We start from the raw sequence: 8,957 nt of genomic DNA, 5'->3' as shown, positions 1-8,957 counted from the left end.
TGTATGTATGCTGTGGATTCCTTCTCCCAAGGTGCAGCACCCTGCATTTATCTACATTGAACCCCATCCTATTCTCATCTGCCCACTTTTGTAGTCTGTCTAAATCTAGTTGCAGCCTCTCTCTCCCTTCAAGCGTGTCCACCTTGCCCCACATCTTAGTGTCATCAGCAAACTTGGACAGCATGATTTCCACCCCCTCATCCAAGTTGCTGATGAAGATGTTAAACTGTGGGCCCGAAGGCCAAGCCCTGGGGTACCCCACTGCTCGCATCTCGCCAGGTTGAGTACAACCCGTCCACCACTACTCTCTGGGTGTACCCCACCAGCCAATTTTTTACCCATCCAACTGTATAGGCATCAGTGCCACAGTCGTTTAATTTATTGATGAGGATGGGGTGAGAGACAGTGTCAAAGGCCTTCTTAAAGTCTAGAAAGACTACGTCCACAGCAACACCATTATCCAAGGATTTAGTTACTTGGTCATAAAAGGTAATTAGGTTGGTCAGGGTGATTGCCCCTGAGCATGATCTCCCCTGCAGGCCCCCCACAGATGTGCTCCTTGATGATTCTCTCTAAGATCTTCCCAAGCACCTACAGTTACTTGGGTCCTCCTTCCTCCCTTTCTTGAAAATTGGGACCACATCAGCCAGTTTCCAATCCCCCGACACCTGGCCAGATGACCATGAATGCTCATATAGCTGGGCCAAGGGCTCTGCAATGACCTCTGCTAACTCCCTCAACACCCTTGGGGACCTGCAGATTTAAAAATATCTAGCCCTTCCAGAAGATCCCTAACTACATCTGCACTGACTGAAGGCCTGACAGAGCTATCCCCAAGGTTGAAGCCACTCAATTTAAAGCCAGCTAGTGGTGGCTAGCAAGTATGAAATATGTATCATATAGGGCTCACAATATTTTTAGCACCTGTTGTTTAAGCCTGCTGTGGTTCAAAATTCACAAAAACTTCAGTCCTCCCTATCCTACAGCTTCCACCATTGCTAGCTGTGCTGGAACTGCACAGAGAGTGAGTTACAAACACTGCATTTCTGTCCAGTGGGATTTCACGTGGTGAAAATCTCCCATCAGGTCCTAAATTTCAGCTATGTTGGTGGTCTGCAGCCAAAAAATTAAGCTTATTTCATGCATTATGGCACTTATGGTGGCAATTGATTGCTATTATCTTGGGGAATAAGCAGAGCTGCACATTTCATTATGGCTGTTGAATAGACCTAGTTTTTTGAGAATTATGTTTTACTTATACTTCTGTTTAATGAGATCTTGTAGTTAAGGGAAAAATAACCATCTTGAAACACTTATGGAACACTACACGGTATGCCCCAATCCTGCAAACACTGGTGTACATGCCTAACTTGGTTTGTGTTTCTTCCAAATGATAAAGTTTAAATGTATGTGTTTGTGAGATTGGAGCTCATGCAATATCTTAAGGATTTATGCATTCAGAATATTTGCATGGTAACAACCATGCAGAGAAATCTCAGAGGGCATCTTTAGGTGTGCTCCAGAGGTCGGTGGAGTTGCTTTAGTTAGAGCAGCTCTCAGGAGCCACTCTAATCAAAGCCCTCCAGCCTCTCATGTATTCAGCATCCCACCCTTCAAAATGGTGGTGGGAAAGCTTTAAGTAAAGCTTTAGTTAAATCCCTCCCCCCCCACTGTTTTGAAACACAGGGCTGTTGAATACCCAAGATGCTGAGGATGCTATTTAGCATGCTCCAGCATGTGATTAATTGAGTCTGCTCCAATGTGCTGTAGTTACAGAGCATTGGAGCAGTCGTCCTGCATGTCTACATGCCCAAGCCTGGCAACTTGGAATTACCATAAACTAAACTAACATAGCTGAATGCTTTTCAGCTTTTGCCTTTCCTAGGCAAATATGCAGCTGCTTAAGAATTAGATTTTTGGGGATGCATATTCATCATATAAAAGAAAAAACTGACCCCAAACTACTTGGACTAAAGCAAGCTAAAAGTTGTATTGCTTTCATAATACATTTATTTAAACAAAAAAGCAGGTTTGGTAGTATCTTCTGGGATTGTGCTAAATTTTCAGGACACCTCTAGCCCTTTTTTTTTTTTTTTTTGCTGCTAGAATTTCAATATCTGAACAAAATATTCCATTGGCAGGTGAGTAAACATCACGGTGATGAAAGAGCATAATCACCCAGACAGTTAACTTTAAGTAGTCTTTCTAATTATACTATATACAATATATGAGCATAGTATGGGGTGTGTAGGGCCGCTTTAGCTCCCACTGAAGTCGACAAAGTGTTATGTGGACTTCGGGAGTAGATTCACACCCAGACATCACCCACACAAGTGATTCTACCTGAAACTGACCTTAGATATGGTGTAATTAAAATGGCTGCTAAAAATTAACTGTCTGGGTGATTTATACTTTTTATCCAGGGCTGGACATGGGCATGGGTGAACCGGGTGGCTGCCTGGGGCCCGGACAGAAAGGGGGCCTGAAAATAGTAATTTTTATTGTTGTTATTATCATTATCTCTGACAAATGGAGGCAATACTAAAAGTTCACCCAGGGCAGCTAGGAATCTAGGTACAGTGCTGCTTTTATCGCCATGCTATCTGACCACCTGATGCAAGTATGAGGTTACAATCAGCAGGCCTCTGTGAAATAATAATACAAACAGTATATTAATCATTAAGAAATATATTTGAGTGGGAAAGATTCAAGTAATGTAATGCAGATATCCAGCAAATATGCAATGTCCGTGATTGCTCTCTCTAATTCCAAGATTGTTGGTATACATAATTCAATGTCATGGAGCCAGAAATTTTGGAATGAAATACCCTGTTCCGTTAGGAGGTTTTGGTTCTGCTTTAGAGGTGAATGGAGAGTTTCACAGATGCGAGTTGAGGAAAAAACTGTAAAAGTAACCATGTCTATTAATAAGGCTTCAACTGAACCTGCTGATGTTGTTGTTGATGAAGATATTATTGGGTTCATACACATGTACTAACTTTCTGACAGTTAAGACAGCTTAACTTTGTTAAATCAAGTTAACTCAGAGCATACACATGTATGTGGAGCAGAGTCAACTTAAATGCAGCACAAGTTAATGCACCTCCAAGGTGTATTATCTGGAGTCACTTTAGTTAAGTTGATTTAGCTCACAAGATGGCTGCCATCATGGCAAGGAGCTGTACGTGTGTATACTCCAATGTGGCTTAAGTTTAAGTTGCCTTGGTTAAGTCACCTTACTTTAAATTGACTTAGTATGTGTATACACCCATTGAGCCCATTGGTCAAAAGGGGGGCAAATATATAATCTACTTTATGGACCTGGAGCATCAACTGACAGAATACTGAAGTTAAAACTCTTCTACAAAATTCCTCTTTGTGTTTTTGTTTTTTGTTTGGTTTTTTTGTTTGTTTTATTTGCCACAGGTAAGTTCTGAATAGAGCAATGCCAACTTTGAGTTTATTTCCTAAAAATATTTCAGAAGATCCCCTTGATAAACACTTGATGTGGTTTCTTCTGGTATGTGTACCTAAACACTTATTGTTTGGTTGTTTTATTTTGGTATATCTTGAAAACTGGTCTGCTCCTCAACAGTCTGCCTGTATCTCTGACTATAAGAATGATAGAGTTATTATTGGACTGTGGAATTATTATTACATTATGCCACACCTAGGGGCTCTTTAAAAGCAAAAAAACCCTTCACCAAGATAAAATATATATGTGCCCATTATATTGGCTTCAATTGTGTTGGCAAAAGTAACCGAAACATTAGAAGGTTTAAGTAAAGTTAATAAATAAATACATATAACTGAGGTCAATAAGTCTCTTAAACACTCTTGAAAATTGTGCTGTTTGTCCTTATTACTTTGTCAGTTAACATTGACACAAACTGCTACAGTCTAACACAGCCTAGATACAGTCACATTTAAACCTGTAAATAAAAAAAAAAATGCCTCAGACACAGCATAAGTTTGTTAAATGTTTTCTGACCATTTTTGTAAATGGAAAAATGTTTTTTTCAGAACTGAACCTCTTGTGAAGGAAGGTGGGAAGAGAGAGAAAGAGAAATCCACTTCTATCAAACACTACCAGATTTTCATCCAAAAACTGACAACTTTCTTTTGGCATGTGATCATTGATTTGGTTTTAGTTTTTTTGAGCAAGTGTTTTAGTATGTTGCCTCTTGAGAAAAACCCAACATTTTTTGAGGAAAAACTTCCAGAAAACTAGATAATTTGTATACCTTTTCTGTGGCAGAGAAAAGGAGAATAACCTTCTGGCAAGCTGCTATATATGTTGTCATGCCTCAGTGAAAGGGAATAGAGAATACCAGTGTCCATATATTCATTTCCAAACAAAGATGTTTAAATGCTACGCTGTGGGGTTTTTGGGTTTTTTTTTGTTTTTCTTTTAAGGAATTGGGCAACAACATTGCTCAAGAAGAGTATAGATTTAAAAGAAATCTTATATATGTTGGGGTCAGGTGACAATTCAATATTTTATATAGAAAACTGAAATCCAGTTATCTGGAAGGAGAAGCGTTTAAAAGTGGCTTTATGAAAAACATTTAAACCAAAGCCTTCAAGAGATCTCCAGTTTTGAAAACATCTGCAGCTTATGTAGCTGGTAATCCATTTGCTTCTACCTATAACCTCTACCTCTCCATGTGGAATCCTGAGTAATAATAATTACACAATATTATCTCTTGTGTAAAACTTGGAGAACCGATACAGTATGTATACACAGAACAGCAACAGGATCCACTTCCTGAAGCAATGTGTAGGGTAGGCCCTTGTGCACTAGTGCCAGCAAAGTTAATTTGTAACCAAAGTCTTGCTGAAATAGAGTTATTGCTCACCTTTAACTTTAATTCTAGCAATCATATTTACCAAGGTTCTTGTTTGCAGTTTACACACAAGGATAATGTCCCATAAGTTCAACTGGCTGTAGAAAAGTTTTGAAAAAACACCACTGAATGTTGTCTTGGCTTAATTTTGCAATTATTTTTGTTTGGTTGTTTTTCAGCAAACTGAATGAGGCATCTGGAAAGCTTGGGTAATTTTTGGTTTGACCATATAAGTTTGGAAAGCTGAAAGGCTCATTATGTGCTTTTTGCTTATAATAGACAAGTCTACACTGATAACTTCGGTTCTTGCAGTGGTGTATTCAAGCCCCCCCTGATTTTTTTTTTTTTTTTTTAAGTGTTTATTAGGAACTAGTCTTTTGAAATGGGCATTGAATTGAGAACTGGCTGCAGCTGGGAGATGTGAGGTCTGTAGTGAAATTGTGACCCATTCAAGTTTATGGCAGAACTCTAACCAACTCCAGTGAAACACTTTTTCAATCATGCCTTCTAGTCCCAGCTTGTGTTAAATAGAGAGCATGTTGCTTCCTTATTGCCAGTTTTATTAATCAGTAAAGAGAGAGATGATTTAACAGTGTAGTACACTTTGAAATAAAATGCTCTAGACTCCATTAAACACATAATATCTTCATTTATTGCCTGCCTACCACCCCCTAATAAATAACCCATAATGTATTTTAGTTTCTCTAAGCTGTGCTGTTATATCACACATACCTGAAAGAACCACAAACAGACATTGAGGGGCTAGGAGGGGAAATAGTCTTTCTTGGTTTCTGAAAGGAATATAACCTTGGTGTTGGAAGTTCTAGAGCAGATACTAATTTCTTGTGGACAAGGCCATGCAAGTTTCTTTTTCTGACAACTTCTTTTGATGCATGTGAGAATAAATTTTGAATACTACTGCTAGAATAACTGCCTTAGGTGTTTTGAGAAATCAGTTTTGTTCCTTACTTACCTAGGTTTGTCATGACCAAAATGCAATGTAAAGCCTACCCAAGCACTTTGTCTTTAAATGTTTACAAATGTATCAGTTTGTTCCATGCCCTTAGTTTCTTGAAGATGCCCCTTCTCTCTGTTGATACATGTTGCTGGTATCCACTTGTCATCCTGGGCCCAGTAAATGCTTTTCCACTTGCATGCATGCTCAAAGTATGAATTAGCTGCTGATGCCAAGCTAATCAAAACAAAAATGATGAGTAGTGTAGATATTAAAAGTACTTCCTGCATTATTTTACACAGCTCTTTTCCTTTATGCAAGGAGACAGATAATCTATACCCTGATCCTGAAGAACTTCTGCATGTGCTAAACTTTATGCAAGTGGAAGGCAGGATACAGTAGTGGCATCCTAACTGGTTCAGAGAAGCATAAACTTTCATAGGCAACAGCCTACTTTATCAGCTGCTATGCTATACTAAATCATAGCATGTGACGAACTAGGCTGTCACCTACGGAAGTTTATGCTTCTCTTCTACAGTCATGCTTTCCTTCAGGTAACTTAATTCAGATGTTTTTTCAATACAGTTTTTGGACACATTTACACTCTAGTTGATTGTGAACAGATCAGTGAAACCATTCTAGGCTTGCTGTCTGACCGATCTGATCCTGGATAAACAATAGCAATCAACTGTTACCTGATTGGAAAAGTGGTAAGCACTTCTTGCATGACCCTCCCCACCTCCACCTCTGACTCTGAAAACTCACTTTTTCTGACTGTTCTTAATCCTAAAGTCTGATTTAATAAATGCATGTTGAAAATGAAATTAAAAGGAGGCTACTGTGGTAACAGCAATTCACCTAGACAATGCAAGTGTGTGTGTATTTTTTCCCCCCAATATTAGCTTACCTGTAATCTAGTCTTCCTATTTTAAAGTAAAAGCGTGTAGGAACTGCATTGCAGAAATTAATGAAAACATGATGATACGATTACTTTTCACCTTCAGGTCAGCAGTTCAAATGCAGCCCAGGTGCACAAAAACTACGCTAGGTCTTTGGGTGTGGACAAATGTATCCTTGGAGTGGCTTTCGAAGGGGGAAGAGAGTTTCAGCTCAGGACTGCACAGCATCTGATAATCCATCACAGCTTATTGTGCTTCATCCATGGTCAAAACTAGAGCAAATTAGCTCACTTGTATCACTACCGAATCGTGCATGCACAACAGTTAAAGTTTAGTTAAATTTTTGGAGCTTTCTTTGTAAATCCTCCATGTCAATCGATCTAACCTTGTCCAGGATAGGCAGAGGCAGTACTATAGCAAGGGCATTGCCAGAAGTGCAGCGTCACTGAGTGCTCTTGTATGAGAGGGGCCAAATCACATGTGGCTCCAGGCACTCACTGTCACCTACACATACACAGAAAAGAGGCTCAATAAATAGCCAGTGGCATGCAGTGCATGCGTGCATACACAGCTTAGAGAAAGATACTGATTCACAGCCAGCACTGCCTGACTCCTCCAGCACACAGAGCACACATTGTACTCAGCCATACAGCACCCAATTGGCACATGGCGCATGCAGACATGCAGCATACAACACAAACTGCAATACATGCATAGATACCCACGCGGCAACATAGATACAAGCACAGAAGGCACACTCCAAATGAAGCCCATCATGTAACACAGGGGTGGCCATCCTGCTGTGTGTGCGCCACTAGTGGGGTGGGCAGCCTCTGTGTGCAGTACGTGGCAGACCAGGGAAGGAATTGACAGCATAGGGTAAACAGGGCAGGGGGCAGGAAATAGAGCAGAGGATTGGGTAGGGAGCCAAGGTAGGAAGCAGATCAGGCAAGGAGCTTAGAGCAGGGAGCAAAAAACAAAGCAGCCTGTTAGGCAGGGGAAAGGGGGTTGGAGTGGCACTTAGGAAAGATGTAGGGCTAATTTGTGGCATGGGTGGCAGAAATTCATGTATGATTTTACACAAGAAAATATACAGTATTTATATGGGGAAACATATTTTTTAAAATTGTCTCTTGGGCAAAATTAGTCAACTTAGTTTCAAATTCCATCCACTGAGCAGAGCTCAGTCATTCAGTTCCATGTGGTCTTACCACCAAAAAGTATGTTATCTCCCAGATTCTTCAGCCTGGGGCTGCAGATACTCCCAAATCTCTGTATGTAGCTGCACTCTCCAGCCCTATCTCAGGTAGCTGCACACCATGCATTCTGCTGTCCTCCCTCCATGGAAGGGGGGTGGGACTTCAGGAAGCAGTGGGCTTTGCAGGAGGTCCCACAGTCGATCGGGGCTAAAAGGAAGGACTCCATCAGCCCTAATCTATCAAACACAGGTGTTTGCCAGGTTCTGTTGCTACCACACTTCCCTAGCTAGAAGCCACATGTTCCACAACTCCTGGGAGAAAGGGCACTGCTTATGCTCCCTGTTGCACAGATGGGAGCTTGCCCAATGAAGCTGGAGCAAAGAAGGGAATTGGACCTTGGTAACTAGTGCAAGGCAAGTGCTCTAATCCATGAGCCAGTCTTCCACTTTGGTCAGGACATTTGTGTGTGCTGTCCCATGTGTGCACCAGTACACTCCAATGCATATACTAGTCCTAATTAATGTACGCATGGTCCAGCAAGCACACACTCCTCTTCAGCACCTTCAGACCTTCCAACAGCTACCCATGCATAGATATAAACATGAACACTCACACAAGCAGAGGCATACTCGGCCGCCAACACCCATAAGCATCAGGGTTTTGATTTTATATACATTTGCATGTACTTAAGGTATCCTCATTTATATCATACATGCATCTTCTTTCAAATAAAAAATCCCAAAGCAAACAATGATACATAATAATTTGTGTTATGTAGTAGCACATAGGGAAGCATTCTGCACATGACCTGTACCAGGTGCCAAAATACCTGGTTATGGCTTTGGGAAGAGGACAAGGAATATAAGCATGCAGGGCTCTGAACTGATGTCACATTCAATGCCATCCAATTTGCTGTACACGTCTTTGTTAGACTTAACATAATAGCAGTCTGTAACAGAGCTGGAGGCTTCTGTTACTTTAAAGGTGAAGAAGCAGCAGAGAGAGTCTCAGGAGGGGGAAAGCTGCCCATTAGGAGATACCTAGGGATTTAGCTAGT

The sequence above is a fragment of the Alligator sinensis genome, unplaced genomic scaffold (assembly GCF_000455745.1).
Source record: "Alligator sinensis unplaced genomic scaffold, ASM45574v1 scaffold97_1, whole genome shotgun sequence".
In the NCBI taxonomy this organism is placed as follows: Eukaryota; Metazoa; Chordata; order Crocodylia; family Alligatoridae; genus Alligator; species Alligator sinensis.
Note: the sequence above shows the minus strand (reverse complement) of the source record.